General features: G+C 38.0%; 1 long non-coding RNA gene across 1 annotated transcript in view; it reads left to right on the forward strand.

The window, feature by feature from the left end:
• LOC122686585 overlaps positions 1–23,334 on the forward strand; it is a 148,050-nt gene that overhangs the window by 114,940 nt on the left and 9,776 nt on the right. The window contains exon 3 of the long non-coding RNA XR_006338838.1: positions 7,150–7,285. This is a non-coding gene — a long non-coding RNA (uncharacterized LOC122686585). The remainder of the gene's footprint in view (positions 1–7,149; positions 7,286–23,334) is intronic.

Below are 23,334 nucleotides of genomic sequence, written 5' to 3' on the forward strand. Positions count from 1 at the left end.
ACAAATAATGATTCCTTATAGAAGGAAGAATGGGATTGCAATCGGTGTGGAGTATTTAGGGGTGTTTTGCATTGTGGAGGGGAAGTTCAGGGACACTTTTACTTCTTGACCCTATGGTGGTTAGATTGTTCACCTTTGAGTAATTCATTAAGCTGTGCATCTGTTTTGTGTACTTTTCTATATTTGTACTTTCTTTCACAATAAAAATATTATTTTGAAAAACTGGTCACAGAGAGGAGGGAGCAGAGAGGCAAGGGAGAGTTAAACTCCAATGAGAAATGTTGAGATACTGATGTCTATAATGCATTTTTAAAATCCTTTGATATTTATATAATCTCCTTATATTTCTTAACATAAGTCTCAGTTGTAAAATATAATACAAAAACAAAAATCCACAAGATTCCCGTTACCTACAGACAAAAGTCAAATTCCTTAATATGTAGCATTTTATCTGAGGACCACATTTCATTTTCATACATCATTTGCTTCCATTATCCCCTAGGCATCAACAGATGGAGTCAGATAAAAATCCTCACTATTGTTTGAGTATGCTGTATTCTTTTTGTGTTTTCATGCCCTTGGGATTCCCTTCCTCTAAAATGCTAGTATTATTCCTTCAAAGCTCAGTTAAAGGTTATTTCCTCCATGAACTCTTCCTTTTCCCCAGGCAGAATTATTTACTCTTTTGTCTGTGTTCTTATATCATTTTATATGATACTTTGTCTTAAATCCCTGTAATATTATCTGTCTACATGACCTTTTCTCTGTAGACTAGAGCTCTTAAAGAAAATATGTTGTATTTATTTTGTTTTCACTGCACTTGGACAGTGCTTGGCATATGAGTGAATGAATGAGAAGAGACAGGAAATTGATTAGCTCCAAAGATACTTTGCCTAAGAAAGCCTTTGGGTGCAGGGAAAAGATGCAGTTACCTAATCAGCTATGTACAAGTGGAAAAACAAACGGCCATGAGACTACAAACGCTTGTCTTACACGTCACTATGTTAAGTAGAACTGTGCATCATGTGAGTCTTCTGTGTTCACACATCTCATGTTTTATTCTGTCACTTTTAATGGATGGATCATATCGCAGGATTTAAAAGAGATGTATTAGTTCTTCAACTAGTATGGTACTTTCTTCTTAGTCTGTTCATGTTGGTGACGTTTTGTGGTGATTGATCAGAAAGGGTATAGTCATAGCTCTCACAGAGAATACAATGCAGTTAAAACTCTGGCATCCTGAAGCTGTGACAGTATTGTGGGTAAAACATGGGCCAAAAAATTAAATGGGAAGTAATAAATAAAACTTTATGAGATCTTATTAATATTCCCATTTTAATCCAATGAGACAGCAGAGTCATAGAGAATTAAGTAACTTGCTCAAGTCACCACAGTAAGCACAGAAATCAGGACCTGAATTTAGCCAGCAGCCTGCTTTCACTACACTGAATACATAAGCACTAAATAAATTATAGTTATCATTATTCTGATGGAGAAAGGGACTCTTTGTGTCCAGCTTTAGGAATATGAAAAACGAAGGCCTCTCATTTCTCAGATAGATCTGGAATCAAATGTCTTTCTTGGTCATTTAGCAGGATAAGTTAATTAGTCTCAGTTACAGGAAGAACAGATTAGAAAAATTGTCAAAAATAAATTTAATACAAATTACAGAGCTTGGGAAATTTTTTACACGTGCTTAAATTTCTTCTTTGTATTCTTGGTGTTCCTTGAAAGTTAATTACACACGCTTTTTTGAGATACAGAACTAATCTATTACTTGAAAAATAAATGGCAAGGGCAACTTTCAGTCTATGCATAGCTTTGACCGTTTATATTTGAGATCAAAATTTATGTTACATGATTTATACATGTTGCAACTAGATATTAATAGTTTAAGTGTTTTAAAATATTTTAGTTGTTTTTAAAATGGATGTTTCTTTATAAATGTTGTGCTTTCCTCCAAAAAAGGTCAAATTAATTATCTTCAATCTCTAAGTCAGTTAGCTAGTGGGAGTCTTCTTTGCAAATAAAGAAATTAAAGGATGGCATGCTATACCAGTATGAACAATCAACAGCAGTGAACCACCTCATTTCTTGCTATATTTGCATAAGCGTAAATGTCTTATCTTAGGAATTTTTTCCTAAGGTCTCTTTATGTGAAATTCAAACAAAGATTAGGAAGATAATTTTATTATTTGGTTTTTTTTCGCAATCCTGTGTCATGGCTTAGTTGTATGTAGCAGAAAAAATTCAATGATTATTATATCAATGAGGTTTAGTATTCTAGGGCTAATACCTATACATAGGAACCTTTGAAAATAGCTACAAGAATAGCATTTAAAAGTTTTCTTGTTGAAGTAGGAAAAACAAAGAGACATTGTTTAAGTAAAATGTGAACTCTAAAAAGTAAGTAATGGATAAAGATCCAGGTAAAAAATATTTCAAAGTCAGATATTATTTCTCAAAAAAGCCAAGTCTCAGGAAAAATTCTTGTTTGGTTATGTTGTAGTTACAAAAATATTAAATTAAATTGTTAAAACTATGTATTTAAAGTATTGTAGTTGTATTGTAGTAGAGGATAAAAATGAATTCCAATAAGGAGCAAAACCTAATTAAGTATTTCTCTGCCTTCATCCATTTTTTCCAAAGAAGAAAACAGTTCTGTTCCTCTAGCCACTGGAGCTTCCCATTTGTAATGATGTTAATAAAACACCTCAAATTCTTGTCATTATTTAAAACTCACATCACTTGATCCTCAAAACAGCCCAGAGGCAGAGCACGTATTGTATTTTCTCTGTTTTTGCAGTTTTATTCTTTTATCCAGTCATTTACCTGTGATGTACTAAGGTAACAATAGCTAACATTAATTCACAACTTGCTATGTACCAGATACACTTTCAAGTGTTTCACACATATAAACTCCCTACAATCTAATGAGTACAAAATTATTTATTTCTGGTTTTACAGATGAGGCAACCGAAATACAAAGAAGAAATATTTATTTATAGTCCCACAGCTAGTGAGTGGCACAGCCTGACTTTGAACCCATTACTCTAGCTCTAGAGCTCGCATTTTTAATCACTTTTCTCCTCTCTTCGTATGATAGCTATAAAAACCCATTATAACTATGATCTTATGAAATAGACAGAGAAGGACATGGGGAAAAGTATTGTTCATTCAACAAAGATTTATTGAATATTCATTCTGATTCAAACACTGTGCTAGATATTTGGTGGGAAATTAAACAGACCTCCTCTTTACCCTGCTAGAGCTTACAGTTTAACATAGAAGCTGCTCATTAAACAAATTACGATAATTATGCAAGACAAATGTTTTGCTAGAGGAAATATAGGAATTCACAGAAACATCTGCCAGGAGTGATGAAGGGCTTCACAGAGGCAGTGGTGATTAAGCTGATATTTAACAAGTGAGTTGGTTTATCTACTTGAGTCTGTCTAACATTAATTCTAGGCTCTTTCATCTAGATGATATAAATAGAACAGAAACAAGAGGGCTATAGTATCATACAGTATGATTTTCAAAGTTCAAGAGTCTACATAGGTCTGCTAATAAATTTGAAAAACTTCATGTAATAGACAATGGAATAACATTTTTTGTCAAAATTCACTCAGTAGTTACTTATCAAAATAGACTATAAACCAATAGGAGAAATCTTTAAAGTTATCAAACCACCTCTAAGGGTCAAACAGTTTTGTCTATGAGTTCTTTGAGATTTTCAAAAAATGGATAATTTTCATGCAATATAAATTTTCTATATCTTATTTACAAAGATGCACAACTTCCATATGTATTTTATGAAACTTTGATGTTTTCTTGACACAAACTAGGACAAAAAATTGAATATGGATTCAAAAAGACCAAAGAAATTCTTCCCAAAATGAAAATCAACGAAATTAAAAGGAACTGCTTCCCACAACCATGTGCAGTTGGTCTCAAGAATATAAGGATAGTTTAATAATTACAAATCTATTACTTCAGTTCATTGATAAGACTGGTTATCGAAGGGGCATTTGACAAATTCCAACCTTTATTATGATAAATAATCTTAAAAACTGGAAGGGTACTTTGATAATATAGTACAGAAGCACATGGTTGGTTTAACATGGTAAGATTAATGTAATTTATAAATTAAGAGATTAAAGAAGAAAAATTTGATCATCTTAATACATGAGAAAATGCATTCAGTAAAATTCACCATCCTTTCATATAAAAAATTTTTTATCAAAAGAAAAACTGCCTGACTTAGAAAAATAAAATCCAGTACAGTCAGCATCATGGTTAAATGATGAAATACCGGGAGCACTCTCCTTAAAATCAGAAAGAATCAGGCAGAAAGACTTCTCTTCCCACCCCTGACTGGAGGCCTAGCTGATTTATAAGGAAAATAAAAGAAAGGAAAGTATGAGGAATGTTAAAGAAACAAAATTAACATTTGTCCCCTGTGTAAGAGTACAAAGACAATCCTCCCAAAATATATAAAACTGATCAGAAGGCTTACAAATATTTATGGAAACAACATCAATTTAAAAAATTAACTGAATTACTATATAGAAGTAATAGGACTTAGAAAATGTAATTTTATGAAAGAATATTATTTATAACAAGCTTCAAAATTATAAAGTGGCTAGCATACTTTCAATAAGTGCTGTAAGTGGCCATGTCTGGGCCACAGGAACCCTGCAAAATTGCTGGGTTGTAGTGGTTAATTCCTTCCTGCAGTTAGAACTCGATTTCCTTGTCTTCACAGGTATCTATCTTCAGTAGGGCTAATAGGAGCCCAAACCCATTATCCAGCTGACCAAAGACTGTGATAGAACAGACCCTTGCTGAGATTTAGACTGGAGAGGTTGTGGAAGTGAGACTGGGCCAAGATACAAAGAGAAATATGGAGGAAGAAAGAAGTAACTGAGAAGAATTAAGAGATCTTAGCACTCTCAGTTGCTGTGTGATCCTAGTCAAGCAACTTGTTCTCTTTAGGAATTATTTTTATAAAATTCAACCAACAAGGGCCCACCTCACAGAATTACTAAAAAAAAAAAAAAAAAAAAAAAGAGGCAATCCATATGAAAGTATCATACACAGGCTGTTGTGCTTAATATTCTGTCATCAGATGTTAGGTTTTCCTGAGTAAAATGCAGTCCCTAACTTCTCACAGAAAAAGAGGCTGTGTTACAACAGCCACCGTAACAGTACTAAAGGGGCTTTCATGTAACACCCTATTGAAACATGTGCCAGCATCATCCTCGTTTTATAAATTAACCCACAGTGGTTATTCCTCTAGGTACCTGTCAAACTGTCCACACCTGCCAGCAGAAATAGACATTATCAGTAGAAGAGTGTAGTACTTACTGGCCAACTCATTGGTCAACTCACTGTATGGCCAGCATCCTTGACTGCCTGTCCAATGTGTTCTAATTTGTCAGTGTTTTTCCCCCAATTTAATAATTTTCATACCTTTTAAAATCACTGTGCATGTAAATTAAGACAAGACCCCATTAGATCCTTCATGGTCTTTTCTCAAGGGCAGAATGTGTACACACTCTTCTATGTCATTTAAACTCTTCTCAGACAGTTTTGAGTTCGTAAATTTCTGTTCAAAAGATCAAATGGGGAATTCTCCCCTAATTGTAAATATGTAAACCATATTATTACTAGCACAGCATATCATTATTATTCTCATCATTGTATTTCTTTTCCCCACAGTAGAATTTCTATAAGCATCAAGAATAAGCAAACTATCATTTCCATGCAAAATATTTAAAGATTCTGCTCAGACTTGGCATGTTCCTTTGTACTCACATTACATTGGCCAAATATTCCAGGCACAAAGAAGTGTTCACTAGAAGTCAGAAGGTATTGTTTTATAGGTGATTAAATTTAGATTTGAGGAAATCAAGTCAAAGTTTATATAGTCAGTATTTGACAGTGCTAGATTTACACATAAGCCAGTGTATTCTAGATATATTATTTTCCACCCTGAAGAACAACCTAATGAGCAGTGACTAAACTTTTAGTTAAGTGAAAATTTCACATTTCCAACCTTTTCTTCTTCTGAAAACATTGGTCCTTTTTTTCAGAAGCAATAAACCAGGACAGGACACTGCAGTAGAGGCTTCTAGGTAACTGACATAAAGCACATGGACATGGAGAGATGTGGCAGACTTCCAGGTGATGGAAAGAATTTGTGAAGGAAAACTTGACTCCAGTAAGAATTAATCTAACATTTTGGAAAAAGAACTTATTCTGTATTTGAAAAGTTTAGGATTCTCTTTATGCTGACGACTTTACTCCACTCATTTTACTTCTACACCTAACCTTTGGAAATAAAATTTTATAATTTGCTCCCTACTGTTAGAAAAAAATGGAGAGTCGTGAAGAGTCAGACATGACTGAGCAACTTCACTTACACTTTTCACTTTTATGCATTGGAGAAGGAAATGGCAACCCACTCCAGTGTTCTTGCTGGGAGAATCCCAGGGATGGGGTCGCACAGAGTCGGACACGACTGAAGTGACTTAACAGCAGTTATAAAATATAAGTCATCCCTAGTGGCTCAGTCAGTGAAGAGTCTGTCTACAACTCAGAACACCCAGGTTCAATCCCTGGAGAAGGAAATGGCAACCCACTTCAGTATTCTTGCCTGGAGAATTCCATGGACAGAGAAGCCTAGTGAGCTACATAGTCCATTGGCTCACAAAGAGTCAGACATGACTGAGTGACTAACACTTTGACTTTCATTACAAAATATATAAATTGAGATGTTAAAGCTTAAAAGAATACTGTGGCTCAAAATGAGCCACCTCTTATTTCAAGTTTTCACAAATTTTTGGTTTTGTTTTTCAAAAAGTTTAAAAATATGGCAATATAGTACTATGTATTACCTTGGTAGTTTAAACATATTTACTTATAAACTTATGTTTACAAGTTCACAGGCTTTACCAGGGTTGATCTTACTGAGCCTAAGTATCTCTGGAAAAATGATTACTATTTAGGAATATTCTCACATTTTATGTTAGCTTTCAAAACAATCCTGTTTTTTTAATGTATTTTTATTAAATAATTCACTTGAAGTATTCCTAAGAATAATTGTTTATATGTGTAAAACTTGTTTAAAAATGTTTTCTACAGAATTCTATAAACCTGAAGAGTAATCTTTTAGAAAAATCATCAGAAGGAGGGAATTTGTGGAAATAAAACTGGAAACATTCAGAATCTTGATGGTGTGCCAAACCAAATGTCAACTGGAGCTCGGCCAAAGACTCAAGTGAGTAGCTTTTTACAGAATATTCCGGGTATAGTGCCATGCCCCACTCATGAAGTGAAGAGAGTGCCATACTTGAACATTCTCTGTTACTTTTTGTGTTTTAAGTTAAACATTAAGGTTGACTTTCTTTTTATTGTAACATGATTTGTAATGAAAAACATATATAATTAATATTTATAAAATTGCAAAAAAATGCATTCTGTGATTTTAAGATAAAATCGATAGTCCACTGTGATATGTACAGTTATAGCACTGGATTGTATGCACTTCAATTAATTTCTTAATTATCAATGAAAATTTCTGATGCAGTTGAAGCTTTCTTTGAACTACTATTATAAAGCTTTTCCCTATTAGGATAGTACACATCTCTGATCAGCATTCCCACAAACAGGCATCAGATTGGGGAATACATCTGTAAAACATCACTTATGAACACTAAGTTCACTTTATTTAAATAATTGTCATTGCTCTACCAAGCTAAATAATACCCAGGAATTTGTTTTTGCTGTTGTGTTTGGTATACTTTTAATAAGTAAAAAAATTGACTAGCCTTTTTTATAGATATTTTACAGTTTTTAGTCTTTATAACTGAAATTTCTAAACTTTTTTCTCATTTTCTATTTGAATCCAAAAGTGGGTCTTCATAAAATTCTGACCAGGATTGGGATATAGAGGGATATTAGGGATAACATGTAAGAGTTTATAGGGTTGTTTATGGTTTTGGATTTTATGATTCACTGGCTGCTTTACAAAGTAAAAGAGTAACAATAATTTTGCAAGTAAACATGCAGGGAAAATATGTGTCTGACAGGAAGCAGCAAAAATTTTTAAATTTTCACAGAAGAGATAATTTAACAGATTAATTACAAAAGTCTGGTCAGGGTTAGATAGGACACGGAGAGATGAACTCCCCAGGTTGGTAGATGCCCAATATGCTACTGGAGATCACTGGAGCTATAACTCCAGAAAGAATGAAGGGATGGAGGGAAAGCAAAATCAGTACCCAGTTGTGGGTGTGACTGGTGATGGAAGCAAGGTCCAATGCTGTAAAGAGCAATATTGCATAGGAACCTGGAATGTTAGGTCCATGAATCAAGGCAAATTGGAAGTGGTCAAACAGGAGATGGCAAAAGTGAACGTTGACATTCTAGGAATCAGTGAACTAAAATGGCCTGGAATGGGTAAATTTAATTCAGATGACCGTTATATCTACTACTGTGGGTAGGAATCCCTTAGAAGAAATGGAGTACCCATCATGGTCAACAAAAGAGTCCGAAATGCAGTACTTGGTTGCAATCTCAAAAATGACAGAATGATCTCTGTTCATTTCCAAGGCAAGCCATTCAATATCACAGTAATCCAAGTCTATGCCCTGACCAGTAACTCTGAAGAAGCTGAAGTTGAACGGTAGGAAGTCAAGAAATACCTGGAGTAACAGGCAAATTTGGCCTTGGAGTACAGAATGAAGCAGGGCAAAGGCTAATAGAGTTTTGCCAAGAGAAGGCACTGGTCATAGCAAACAGCCTCTTCCAACAACACAAGAGAGGACTCTACACATGGACTTCACCAGATGATCAACCCTGAAATCAGATTGATTATATTCTTTGCAGCCAAAGATGGAGAAGCTCTACACAGCCAGCAGAAACAAGACTGGGAGCTGACTGTGGCTCAGATCATGAACTCCTTATTGCCAAATTCAGACTGAAATTGAAGAAAGTGGAGAAAACCACTAGACCATTCAGGTATGGCCTAAATTGAATCCCTTATGGTTGTACAGTGGAAGTGAGAAATAGATTTAAGAGATTAGATCTAATAGACAGATTGCTTGATGAACTATGGACAGAGGTTCATGACATTGTACAGGAGACAGGGATCAAAACCATCCCCAAGAAAGAGAAATGCAAAAAGGAAAAATGGCTGTCTGAAGAGGCTTTACAAATAGCTGTGAAAACAAGAGCCGTGAAAAGCAAAGGAGAAAAGGAAAGATAAAAGCATCTGAATGCAGAGTTCCAAAGAATAGCAAGGAGTGATAAAAAAGCCTTCCTCAACAATCAGTGCAAAGAAAGAGGAAAACAATAGAATGGGAAAGATTAGAGATCTCTTCAAGAAAATTAGAGATACCAAGGGAACATTTCATGCAAAGATGGGCTTGATAAAGGACAGAAATGGTATGGACCTACCAGAAGCAGAAGATATTAAGAAGAGGTGGTAAGAATACACAGAAGAACTATACAGAAAGATCTTCATGACCCAGATAATCCCGATGGTGTGATGACTCACCTAGAGCCAGACATCCTGGAATGTGAAGTCAAGTGAGCCTTAGGAAGCATCACTACCAACAAAGTTAGTGGAGGTGATGGAATTCCAGTTGAGCTATTTCAAATCCTGAAAGATGATGCTGTGAAAGTGCTGCACTCAATATGCCAGCAAATTTGGAAAACTCAGCAGTGGCCACAGGACTGGAAAATGTCAGTTTTCATTCCAGGCTCAAAGAAAGGCAATGCCAAAGAATGCTCAAAGTGAAAGTCAAAGTGAAGTCGCTCAGTCATGTCCGACTCTCTGCGACCCCATGGACTCCACTGTCCATGGAATTTTCCAGGCAAGAGGACTGGAGTGGGTTGCCATTTCCTTCTCCAAAGAATGCTCAAACTACCACACAATTGCAGTCATCTCACACACTAGTAAAGTAATGCTCAAAATTCTCCAGGCCAGTCTTCAGCAATACATGAACCGTGAACTTCCAGATGTTGCAGCTGGTTTTAGAAAAGGCAGAGGAAGCAGAGATCAAATTGCCAACATCCGTTGGATCATCGAAAAAGCAAGAGAGTTCCAGAAAAACATCTATTTCTGCTTTATTCACTATGCTAAAGCCTTTGGCTGTGTGGATCACAATAAACTGTGGAAAATTCCTCAAGAGATGGGAATACCAGACCACCTGACCTGCTTCTTGAGAAACGTGTATGCAGGTCAGGAAGCAACAGTTAGAACTGGACATGGACCAACAGACTGGTTCCAAATAGGAAAAGGAGTGTGTCAAGGCTGTATATTGTCACCCTGCTTATTTAACTTATATGCAGAGTACATCATGAGAAACGCTGGGCTGGAGGAAGCAGAAGCTGGAATCAAGATTGCTGGGAGAAGTATCAATAACCTCAGATATGCAGATGACACCACCTTTATGGCAGAAAGTGAAGAAGAACTAAAGAGCTTCTTGATGAAAGTGAAAGAGGAGAGTGAAAAAGTTGGCTTAAAGCTCAACATTCAGAAAACTAAGATCGTGGCATCCAGTCCCATCACTTCATGGCAAATAGATGGGAAACAGTGGAAACAGTGGCTGACTTTATTTTGGGGGGCTTTCAAATCACTGCAGATGGTGATTGCAGCCGTGAAATTAAAAGACGCTTACTCCTTGGCAGGAAAGTTATGACCAACCTAGGTAGCATATTAAAAAGCAGAGACATTACTTTGTCAACACAGGTCCATCTAGTCTAGGTTATGGTTTTTCCAGTGTTCATGTATGGATGTGAGAGTTGGACTATAAAGAAGGCTGAGCGCCAAAGAATTGATGCTTTTGAACCGTGGCATTGGAGAAGACTCTTGAGAGTCCCTTGGACTGCAAGGAGATCCAACCAGTCCATCCTAAAGGAGATCAGTCCTAGGTGTTCATTGGTAGGACTGATGTTGAAACTGAAACTCCAATACTTTGGCCACCTGATGCGAAGAGCTGACCCATTTGACAAGACCCTGATGCTCAGAAACGTTGAGGGCACGAGGAGAAGGGGGCAACAGAGGATGAGATGGTTGTATGGCATCACCGACTCAATGGACATGAGTTTGGCTGAACTGTGGGAGTTGGTGATGGACAGGGAGACCTGGCGTGGTGTGTTTCATGGGATCGCAAAGAGTCAGATACGACTAAGCGACTGAACTGAACTGAGCAACTATGAGATGGTTGCCCAGCATAATCTTTGGTCTTTGAAGAGGATTGCAGCCACAGCCAGAGTCCAGCTTGACAGAGAATAGGCAGAGGGAGAAAACATCCATCTCTCTCCCTCCCAGCTTCTACCTTTTTTCTTTCTATATTGAACTCATCAGGAAACCAGGAGGGAAGGGCACTCACTTAATGTGTTCTTAAGCAATTGTGCCCCACAAAGGGAAGACGGAAAAGTGCAGAGAGTGATTTAGAAGGTCAAAGAGAAAGTATTCAGCACACATTAAAATGAGATTTGTCAGGTACTATTATTAACTTTGTAATATGTTCCAGTCACGGTGCTAACCTTTTCACACACATTGCCTTTTTAATCCATATGGCAACCCTACAATGTAGGCATTATTACCTCCATTTTTTTAGGAAAGAAATCTGATTTTCACAACAACTCATAGAAGTCTGTGGGATAGGTATTAACGTTATCCTCGTTTCACAGATGAGCAAACCAAGGTCTTGGAAAAGTAAATAACTTAACCAAGGGGCAAAACCAATACCTGAGTCTGAGTTTTCATGCTCTTTGCCTTTCTGCCACATCATTCATTGCCTTGGGAATTTTGTAATGCCTTTGGGGAAAAAATGCATATTACTAAGTGAAAGAAGCCAATCTGAAAAGGCCATATACTGTATAATTTCAACAACATGATGTTCTGGAATAGGCACAACTATGGAGACTGTAAAAAGATCAGTTGTTTCCAGGAGTTAGGGAGGAGGGAGGGGTGAATAAGTAGAGCACAGAGGATCTTTAGGGCAGTGTAACTATTCTGTACGATACTATAATGGTGGATACATGTCATTTTACATTTCTCAAAACCCATAAAATTTACAGCAAGAGTGAACTCTAAGATAAACTATGGACTCTAGATGACGATGTGTCAGTGTGTGTGTGTGTGTGTGTGTACTCAGTCACTCAGCCGTGTCCAACTCTTTGCAACACCAGGGACTGTAACCCACCAGGCTCCTTTCTCCATGGGATTTTCAGGCAAGAATACTGATGTGAGTTGCCATTTTCTTCTCCAGGAGATCTTCCCTGGAGTAGGACCCAGGAATCAAACCTGCATCTCTTGCATCTCCTGCACTGACAGGCAGATTCTTTATCATTGTGCCACCTGGGAAGCCCCGATGTGTCAATGCTGGTTCTAGTGTAATAAAGGTACCCCTCTGATGGGGAGACTGTGTATGTGTGTGGGCTCCATCAGTGAGTATATGGGAAATCTCTGTCTTTTCTACACAGTTTTCTGTGAACCTAAAACTGCTTGAAAAAAAAATATTTTTAATAAATAATTTTAATTTAAAAAAGAAAAGAAAAATATAGCATATCTTTAATTATGTTTACTGTGATCCACATTTCATTTCTTTTTGATGAAGAATGACGGATAGAGAATATCAAACTGTTTCTCAAGGCTTTCCTAGAGCATTTCTAAGCCCAAGAAGAAAGGATTTATTACAAATCTATTGATTTTCTTTTTTTAAGATTAACAATGGACGTTAAACAGGAGAAAGCCATTATCTTTAATGTGATGGTATAATCCGTTGGGTTGTTGCCTTTTAAGGGAATGTAATTTATTAAAGAGGCATTTGGGACCCATCTTAGCTGATTTTCTAATGTTTCTTTCTTCTTTTTTTTTTCATTCTGGTTACTTTGTTTTTATAGTAAGCTCTTAATTATCCCAGGACAGGTAATTTATTTCCATTAGCTAATTTAGGACAGGGACAGGATAACTTTATAAGATATTAAGTAAGAAATCTGAGATTACTTCCTATTTTGGCCCATTCAGAACAATATATAATTTGAGTCCTCAGCCAGTTCTCACTGACATAGGTGGTGGAGAAAAGGAATATGTAGCCTCAGATATTAATACTGGGATTTATATTGCCTCTGAAAAATCTTTCTCTGTTTTCTTTTGTTCACCATCAATATGTGCCATAGGCATTCCTTCCAAGTTCATATATAAGCGGGCAGCATGCAAACAGGGGTCAGCTGGGCAAAACTTTTTTTGCTGTTCTACCTGTGAATCTTTGAGTAGATAAACAAGTTTCTGAAAACTTTCCCTGCTGTTTTTCTTTTCTAGGGAATACTTTCTAAAGAACCAACTCACTTCTATTTCCTCTGAATATGTCATGAACTCAGAGGCCCCTGTAATAGAGGAAGTTTGCCACTGGCTAGATCTTTTCCAAGATAGGAGACAAATCCTTCCACACAGATTTATGTCAATGCAATGGACATTCGTTCATCTGACTTACTGTCATCTTCTTACTTTCTCAGGCTGGGCTGCAAAACACAGTTTTACTCATAAAAATGTGCCAGATTCACTACCCTATGGAATATGTCTGAGGAACGTGTCCTCATTTCTAAATGTAGCCCTGGCTGCCAAATACTGAGGGCAAGGCCTCTGTCAGCCCGAGGCAGGTTTCCCACAAGGCTGTGCAAAGGATGAAGGATCAAGATGTCTAACCCTTTATTGCTTGTCAAGACTTCTATATACTTTTAGTAGAACATTTCCAAAGTTTGGAATATGGGCCTCTACCTTCATCGGACTATTTCTGTCTACTCATCTCACATGTCATTTGCCTAGGGGGAAAGTGAAGAAAGCTGTTCATGGTAGCTGCCAGTATAAGTGAGACACCAGAACTGCTCAGGGCTTAAACTGAGCATAAACGTCCTTGACAAAGAGTCAGATATCTCAGTCTGAAGTTGGGTCAGAGATGCACATACAGATGATATGCCCTGTGCAAGTGTCACCTTTTTTAATTGACACAAAGGTATCTTTTGCTCCCCAATTTGTGAGTCCTTGAGATGGTGAATGCCAGCCAAAGAGGATATTTTTTTCCTAATTTTTATGAAAACATCATATGGGCTAGTGCAGACTGTGACCTAAGGGGACAGTCCAGGTTTGGTTGACAGAAACAGAAAATCCAGGGACCAGATTATAAATTCGGATAGCCAGGTTGCCAAGGCTAAGAATGGTATTTAAAAGAAAGCAAAGCAACCAGTTGAAATTCTGGGGCTATTCTGGATCTCTGTTCTCACCTTACATGAGCAGATCAAGTCCATTTCTGAAGCCAGTGACTCATAAGCAGCTTCTGATTTATGCTTAATTCCCAGACTTGTGGGTGGGTGGAAGGGACAGGACAGGGTGATGCAAGGAGTTATATTCTGGGCAGGAAAGTATGTGTGGGGTGGGGTGTGGTCTAGTCAGCTCCATTGGGTCTGTTCTCCATAACCAGTATCTATATCCTCATCTCCCTCCTGAGCCCCAGACACTTGTGCCTGACTGGATATCTTGGCATCTTAAACTGCATGTTCCAGTGCACCTCAAACTCAGTCTTGAATTTTACCGTCTTCTCCTATTAATATCATAGTGAAAGACACTTTCAGTCAACTCATCATTCAGCCAGAAACCTGGAGTCACCCTAGTCTTATTCTTCTCTCTTAAATTCACATGCGTTGTCACCGTGTCCTCTCCAGCCTGCATTTCTAATGAAATGTTAACTCATCTCCTTTGCATCCCTAATGCTACTGCTCTGAGTGAGCCATCTCTCATCTCAAATGCAGCCTACTAGCTAATCTTTGGGGGCTTCCCAGGTGGCACTAGCGGTAAAGAACCCGCCTGCTAATGCAGGAAACTCAAGAGATGTGGGTTTGATTCCTGGGTTGGGAAGATTCCCTGGAGGAGGGCATGGCAACCCACTCCAGCATTCTTGCCTCGAGAATCCCATGGACAGAGGAGCCTGGTGGGCTACGGTCCATAGGGTCTCAAAGAGTTGGATATGACTGAAGCGATTTAACATGCATATGAATTGGTCTTTGGTATCAAATACCCCTCATCCATTGTCTAAAATGCAAACAGAGTGACCTTTTAAAAATTTAAATCTGATTATGTCTCTGTTCTTTGGGAAAATCCTTCTGTGTCTTCAGTTTTTCTGGGGGGTGGGGTGGGGGGGGTAGAAACTCAAATTTCTGTGCATGTTAGACAAAGCTGTTCATGATTTAGCCCTGCCCACTTCTCATGTCTCTCTCTCTTTTTTGTCTACTCCATCTTTTACTCAGTATTCATGCCGCATCAAATTACTTTGGGATTCTTTTTGAATCATTCATGCCTTTAACTTAAAATTCTGTCTTCATCACATTGATTCCCTTTGCTAGGTTCTCAATACTCAGGAAGAGTCCTGTTCTTCTAGCAGTTGTCACATTAATGTTACTTATGTACTTCTTTGTTTTTCCTTTCACCAACCTTGAAGCAGTTTGAAGTCCAGTCTGTGTCACTTATCTCAGTAACCTAAGTGTTTAGCACAGTAACTGAAAATTATATGCATTCATTAAATGTTCATATTGTAGTATATTCTAGTTATTTCAGTAGGGTCTCTTTTCTACTGTGGAATAATAGGAGTTGCTACTCAGATACATTTAGGCTAGTGTTTTGGCAAAGTTTTAATACTAGAAAGGAAGATGTATATACATTCACACCACAAAAAGTTTTGGGTTTCAGGATGTTAAAAATTGAAGCGTTGTCATGGTGAAGACTTTCAATCTAGGAGACATTTCTAGAGGAATTTTTTTCCACCCAGGTCAGATTTCTGGTCACCCCCTTTTTTTTTTCCTCTGAGAGAACTGGGGTGTGGGTATCATGCTGTCTTTTCCACTGCCACCTTCTTTATTTTCAACTGTTACATCTTTCAATCCTTAACGAATGAGAAAGTATTTTGCAAGGATGACTCTTGCAAGTTTTCTAAGGGTTTCCTTTGGAAGTTGTGAGGTAATGAGCAAAGGGGCTCCACATAAAATCCTCCTATGAATACTTTTTATTTTTCCCAAAAGAATGTTGGAAGGAGATAAGACAGGTGGTGGGTCTCATATGTTTATCTATACTTTGGAGGTCACCTGTATTCGGTGAATTTCCTGGAAGCTAACAAGCTAAGAAAGAATTAAGAAATAGCTGGGGGCTGTGTAAGAGCTGGGATGGAACAGGAGCTAGAAATTTGACATGATCCTATGCCTTAGTTGGAGGAGACATAGCAACAGAAATGGAAGTAAGGAGAAGCCTCAGTTGATGATGCTACAGGAGATATCCAGCCTCTCCTTCCTTCCTCTCTGCCATCATTTCTAGCTTAACTACTCCATGGATCTTTGCTTTGGTCCACAGTGGGGAAGTTCAGAAGATTTTTGCATGGTCAAAGGAATGATGAGAAGGACATTGAAACATAGCCTCATCCAGCAGCTATGGGGAAGCAGAGTTATTTTGGCCACCAGACTAAGGTAGTAATTCCCAAGGACTCTCTGTATGTAAATAGTGGTCTAGCAGATATACAGTAGATGCTCATTATTGTTCTTAAAAAAGTAACACCCTAGAGAATAAGACACTAGTGGTTATGTTGTATTTCATGATTAACTATGACTAACTATTCTAGGTCCTTCCTTTTTGTCCCCTGTGGATTTAGAAAGTATTTACTGGAGCTAGTACATACAGAGCCACATCTGTGTAAAATGACATCTGTTTCAGGACCACAGCCCAATTGTGGAGTTGAAAATATGCAGTCACAAGCCTCATGTGGCCACTGCATTCCTAAAGCCCGGGCTAGATGTGTCTGCCCATGAGATCACCCCAGCTACCAACCAAACATATTTCTCCTCTGAATTATTGAAAAGTATTTTAAAACATGACGTATCTGAAAAATTCATGGCTTTCGTTTGGTTTGTTTTATAGCTTTTACTGATTACACACGTTTCCTCTATGGCTTGAGTGGATAGCAGCATGGGCTGTGGTGATAAATCCTTCCCTCTGCAGACCCGTGTCATGTATACACCCCGGCCAGAGTTGCACACCAGGTGGCAACTGAAAATGAGTTGATATCTATGGTAAGATGGTATTTAGAGAAAATACATTTACAAGTAAGACAGGATGTGCATTTCACAGTAGCGATTTTAAAAGTACACGGAACGAGTCAGTTGGCAAATATTATTCAGTGCCTACTCTGTGTAGAACCTTGTGAGGGTTGCTGTTTTGGTGTTGGGCAGCCTGGATGTAGGGCTTAGAAGTGTTACTAATACATCATCTCCTATAAAACTGGAAAAAATAACGATTTCCTAAGTTTTTAAAGGTTTCTCCACTTTTGATTTTCTGTGTTATGAACTTGGAACAGGGATTAAAAACATTTTGATCATCAAGGATATGTTTTCTGTGGCTTTTTGAGTAGGGCATGTGTGAAGTGACCCATGAAAGACAGCATCTATTGGCACAGCCATTGATTAGGTGATCTAGATGGATTTGGTCCATAAACAACATAGAAAGGTCCTAAGGACTTTAAACGTCCAGGAAAGTCTCCATAAAGATACACAGAGTGTAGAAGTGACTGTGACTTTCTGGTCAGAAATGTCAGTGTGTCCTGAGGTACACATTCTTTAGTAACTGCAAAACTATTCCTGGAGAGTGAACGGGTGATAAGTTAGTGAACTAGGCCATCATCTACCCTCTCCAAATAGCTACAACCAAAGATGAAATTTCCTTCTGCACAGTTAAGATCATAGGACCATACCTTGGCGTCCCATACTGCCTCCTACTTTCATGAAGCAAAGATGAAGTTTCCTAGTTTTCACAATATTTTACTGGAGGAAATTCAAGAGGCAATTCCACTGCAAGAAAGAACACTGTGAATTGGCCATAAAGTGTTTTGAAAGACTTGACATGGCTCTTTTAACTGCTATAATATCAATATCTTGGCAGATTTAAGGAGGAGCCACATGTAGGCAGTTTTCTGTTCCCTAATTTTGAAATTAGATTTCTGTGCTTATCACTGAGGAAGACCAGCAGTGAGAAGGCTGCTGATCACTTGTGGGGGTGAGGGAGCAGAGAGGCAGTTTGATTGAATAATTCACAACAATAGGTAAAAATCTGAAAGTCCTTTAACACTCTCAGGAATATTTGCATTTTTAAAAGATTCTCTCTTGGGACTTCCCTGGCAGTCCAGAGGTTAAGACTCCATGCTCCCACTGCAGGGGCCTCCAGTTGGATTAGTGATTGGAGAACTAAAATCTCACATGCCACATGGCGCCGCCAAAATAAATAAAATAAAGAGGTGTTATCTTAAAAAAAAAAGATGCTTTCTTAACCCAAATAAATCTGTATAAATCTGTGAGGGTGGTGGGGGTGTAATTCTGACAGTATAACACAGTGGGATAAAAACAAATCCAGCAATGCACAGAAAGCTATTTCAAAGATGGGTGAGGGATACAGAACTCTGGAGACCAGCCCCTTAAATGGTTCCTGCTTTCCCCCAGCCTTTTTACTGATTTTCTCAAAGCCTTAAGTGTTTTCTTAATGGATCCCAGGCAGAACTTAAGGCTGGAGAAAGAAAGAATGACTGGTAGGAAGCAGAAGGTGGAGAGGACATGAAGATAGGGCAAGTGGTTCTTCCTGTATTCTGGTCATTGTAAGTTAGAAAACATCAGGGTTTTACAATGGTTTATTATAAACACGTCTGTGTGTGGATTGATTTGGCTGTAAAAACATCAGAAGTGTAAAAATAATGACAGACCACAATGGAGAAAATAAGCTTTGCTCTTTATATCAAGCACTTGGAAAATATTTAGCCCCATTGCTCTCTTGGGCTGGATTGATACTGCCTGTGAACTTCCTTCAAGAAAAACACAACCAGTTTCACCATCCATTTTTATTAACTCCACTCCACATTCTCAGAGGAATCTTTGTGCATTCCCTTGAATATCAGGACTAAATTTGTTTCACCCCCTGTGGAACTGTCTTACTGGATGTAATTTTCCAGGAAGTCAGTTCTGCTCTCCAGGACCAGTAGGAATACTTTCCTGTGACTATTCTGCCATTGTTCTGCCTACTTTGTTTTAAGTCTCCAGACATTATTTCCATAATAAGGGAAAAAAATTTTTTTCTAGTGGAATAACTTTAGGGCCAGCATACTTGCTGTGAGAGGTAGTGAGTACTTAAATCTATCTATCACATGTGGGCTGAGAAACTCTTCTTTGGCTAAGATAGAGGTAATCAAAGAGAGTTGTTACTTTAATGGGAATGTTAATGCCATAGAAAAGGAGAATGAGCCAGGAGATTTGGGCTTGAATTAAGCATGAGGGAGGAGGAGGGGAAGAAGGATAAAGATTAAAGACCTAGAATGTAAAGTTAAAAGCTCTAGGTCAGTGCTGCCCATAGAAGTATAATTTGATCCACATATGTAACTTTAAGTTTTCCAGCCTCTTAAAAAAAAAAAAACAACAGTAAAAGGAACAAATGAAATTAATTCATTTAATAATATGTTTTATTGAAACCAGTATATTAAAATGTTGTCATTTTGATGCATAATCAATGCACAAAAATTACCCTGAGATGTTACTTTCCTTCTTAAGTCTAAGACCTTTAAATCTGCTGTAGATTTTACATTGGCAGTGTGTCTCCATTCTGACCAGTCACACTCCAAGAGATCTGGTGGATAGAGGAGCTATATGAAATAGCCAGGAGGAAAGACATGATGGTGATCTGAATCACTTCATTTATTTATTTATAAATGAATTGTTACAAATAAGTAAAAGTTCTTATGACATGTAAGTTAGAGCATTAACAAAATAATGAGAGAAAATAATTAAGAGAATTACCTAACTTTGGACAGTTATCTTCAAGAAATAGATTGGTTAAGGAAGATTTATGTGACTAGGGTAGAATTTACTGAGTTAGACTTTAGGTAGATATAAAGGGGTCAGGGTTTATCTTGAATTGCAGGATGAACCTGAAGTTCATTCAACAATGATCTTGGTTTCCTTAAGGTAAGTGAGAAAAACAGCTCTGCCCTGGAACAAGAGTGGAAATAAAGGTGAACTCCGAAGGTGATGACTTAAAAACCCCATGAACATGTAAACCTAACAAAGAAGGGGATTCAGTGTCCTAAAGGTAAAATGTATAACTGCTTCCCTGAGGTTAAGTGAACCCCCAAATCTCCTTTCTGCGATAAAGTAAATTGTATCTGTATGAAGTGCTTTGTTAATTGTGAAACCCACATACAGACATGGCTTATTGTTATTGGCTAGAGAAAGGACTGTTCTGTGGAGAAGAGTTATTAGGAACATCTAATGGAAAATCCATCATACCAGCGCATCATTAAATCTTGGAAACTTGCTCCCCTGGGCAGGTGGCAGAGAGTTAGTGGAGGTAAGGGAGGGCTAACTTTCTATTGGGGGCAATCTTAGATTTGTTTTATCAAAACATTTATTGCCCATCCTTAGAAACTTCAGCCCATTACTCTCATTATGTATTTAGTGTGAGGGCATATACTACTTCATAATTATTTTTTCTCCCCCTCAATGTGGGCTTTCAGTGGCTTCATAAAAGTGATAAATGGCTCTTCTTGGACACACAAAATAGAGATTGGCAGGCAATTTAAAGTTAAGATTTCCCAGCAGACCCATCACTACCAACAAGATCACCTACTGACTCCCATGTACTCTGAGAAATGTTAAAATAAGGCTAAGATTTTTATGGTCCCCACTTTCTGCTGCCCCAAAGGCTTTTCTGTGCTTCATTTCTTCTGTGCCAGCTACAGCTGTGTTTTCCCAGTTGTGTTCCCTAGGGGTACACAGACATACCCTAAAAGCAGTCATTTCAAGTGCCTCTAGGTTTTGCCGAGACAGTTGCGTGAGAAAAATTATTTGCAAAATGGCTTTGGAAGACACAAAAGCATTTTATATCAGGTGACAGCTGGAAATCAGTTCACTCAGAACCCTATTATAAATAGCCTGTTCTGCAAATACTCCCTGTAATGATAATTATAGCACTTTAAATAAACAATAGGGTTTGCTCTCACATAAGTCCATTTGAGCTTCACCACGACCTTGTCAGAGCATTTGAACAATTCCATGTTTCTGTTGCAGGACCTGAAGTTCAGAATCTTTGAATGACTTGGCCAAGGTCACACAGCTGATATTTAATACAACCAGCACTCCAGTCCCACATCGCCTCCTCCTTTTTGTAAGTTGTGTTTTCCAGGCCATGCAACCTGGAAGCAACATACTCATTGTAGCTGCTCATACATACCACACTCAAAGTGAGCTTTTTTGAGGCTCCCATTTATTGTAATTCCACCTCTACAATTTCTGCCAACAAGTCTTAGGGTCTTTTTTCCCCTAGAAATCTTGGTGGGGGTACGGTTTTGGGGGGGTAGAAGCTCACGTATGTTTGGCACTTGACTTGTTGGCTACACGGTGGTGGCAGGTACAATTTTTATTATTCTATGATCCAATTTGGAATCCATGATGTCAACTATCACGCCCATGTTGTGGAGCAGCTGAAACTCTCCGAAGGTACTGAGGCTGCCCAAGCACTGTGCTCTCTCACTTGTCTGGTCTAGCTCTAGGCTATTCCCTAAAGCAGCTCAGGGTTCCAGCTGAAAGATCACCCCTTGAGTGGGAGAGTGACCTTTGCCCCACCCCCAGCATCCATTGTTACAAATGCTATTAAACACTGCCCTCAACAGAGTCTTTAAGGAAACTGCTCTTTTTTTTTTCACTCCCTTTTTGTATCCCCCTGTCCCTGGAGGTCCATAAGTGCTAAACCAGAGAAACATCCAGGTAACAAGCCCCCACAGAGTTCAAGCAAAGCTGTCTCGCCTTTGAATGAGTTATCTCCCTGAATACCCTTAGATCCTCCAGCCAACAGGCTCTGTGGGGCCTACCCTGCCCTTCCTTCCCACTGGGCAGACAAGTCCACAGTTTAGATTATCAAGCTGAGATCTCTACATTCATAACTGCTAAAATGATTTTTCCAAACACTCCATTTTCTCAGTATTCTTTATGAATATCTAGCAGATCGAAATCAGATTTTTCTGCCTGAATGTCAGGGTCCTTCACCAATTGTTCATTTTAGCTTATTTTTCATGCCCCAGGACATCAGAGACAATTTGTATGTAATAGGCATTTTCTACAATTATCAGTGGGTTAATTGAGTAAACTAATGAGCTCTGGATGACAAATTGGTGACTGATTTTTCTTTCTCAGACATATATCTAGATTTTTTTTATTTTTGCTTAAAAAATTATTTTTCAAAATGTGTAGCTCATATTTATCATCAGCATCTTTTCCATCTTTTCTTTATGAATCTGTATAATAACATTGTTGGCAAGGGATTGTTAGGGTCTTTTTTATTAATGAGGGAAACCACATTAATTAACAGAACACTGTGTTGGTTATTAATCAACCCAGACCTCAAGTTAAACAAAACCTGCTCAAGAGCTCATAATCTGAGGAAGGTTAGAGTAATTTAGATCTGTAAAGGGACATGCAGATACTCACATAAATACATAGTGTCTTAGTGTTAAAAAAAAAAAAATCATCTAAACTTTGTGTGACCATTAGTGCAAGTGGTTTTGTGTGGTTTAGAGTTTAAGAATGAGTCACGAGAATTGCATATTCAGAGAGGATATGGCCAGGTTAAAAAATAAGTCAGCACTCACTTCCTTTTTGGAGAAACTCCAAGAAGGAAATGAGATTTCCAACACTCTTGCTATGAGGAGGAAGAAGCTGAGGTTTGGTTGGGGCTGATGAACCATTACAACTCTCTCCTCCAGATTTGAAATCACCTGAGAAATATATACAGGTGTCAGAAAGAGATTATAATAAAAATGTTGTCACTGATAAATCTAAATTGGAGACCATGTCTTAGACCTAAAATTGCTTTCCTATTTCCATCTTCCTTTTACCCTGAATGGAACTCACTTGTTGGTCCCAGATAGATCAGCTGGACATTCCCAGGCCTCCTGTGCTGAGGAGAGAAGGACTGAGGAAGGGTCACCAGTCAGTTCTCAAGAGAAACAAGGAGAATGGGCTGCATATGCCTAGTGACCCTTTCCCCTACCTCATCAATCAGATAAATCCAAGAATCAGCAAACTTTTACCATAAAGGACCAGATAGTAAACATTTTAGATTTTGAGGCCTTACAGTCTTTGCTGCAGCTACTCAGCTCTGCTATTGTTGCAGGGGACAGCCATAGACAATGTGTAGATAAGTGAGAATGGCAGTTGTGTTCATTTGTTAAGACTTCAAAGTACTGCAGA

Source organism: Cervus elaphus, chromosome 30 (assembly GCF_910594005.1).
Source record: "Cervus elaphus chromosome 30, mCerEla1.1, whole genome shotgun sequence".
NCBI lineage: Eukaryota > Metazoa > Chordata > Mammalia > Artiodactyla > Cervidae > Cervus > Cervus elaphus.